This window comes from Aptenodytes forsteri, unplaced genomic scaffold (assembly GCF_000699145.1).
Source record: "Aptenodytes forsteri isolate BGI_AS27 unplaced genomic scaffold, ASM69914v1 Scaffold187, whole genome shotgun sequence".
Classification (NCBI taxonomy): Eukaryota; Metazoa; Chordata; class Aves; order Sphenisciformes; family Spheniscidae; genus Aptenodytes; species Aptenodytes forsteri.
The window spans coordinates 461,182-461,663 of NW_008794084.1; the positions used below are offsets into that span (position 1 = coordinate 461,182).

Consider the following 482-nt stretch of genomic DNA (forward strand, 5'->3'; position numbering starts at 1 on the left):
TCAGGGTGGGTTCGGAGCAAGGTGCACAGAAAAGGTGACGGGGAGAGAGGGACGTATCACGAGGTGCATTAAAAAGAGAATTCCTTCGCCTTTAAATTGTCTCGGTAACGGCTGGCTCGCAGGCAGAAATATTTGGCAGCGGCGAAATTAAAAGTGATAAATTTTCTTGCCAAGCGTTGATCGATAATAGAGGTCTCATCTGTTAATCAATACGACAGTCTGCCTGTTTACTGTGCATATGTTGTTCGCCGCCGCCCTCGCCGTGATGTCAAGTTTGCATTCAAAACAACCCGAGTGTGCACGGGTCACATGGCCGCTCGCGAAGGGATAAATACAAAAAAAAAAAAGGGGCTTTGGGGTGATGCGAGGAGGGTGGCGGGGCGGCTCCCCCTGCACGTGCCGCCGGCCGAAAGGGCGTGCGCTCGGGATGCTTCCGGGGATGCGGAGCATCGCGGGGATGCAGGCACTGCCGGCGGTCCCCT

General features: G+C 54.8%; 1 protein-coding gene across 1 annotated transcript in view; it reads right to left on the reverse strand.

The window, feature by feature from the left end:
* Window positions 1-482, reverse strand: part of ZBTB16 (zinc finger and BTB domain containing 16) — a 65,450-nt gene that overhangs the window by 22,708 nt on the left and 42,260 nt on the right.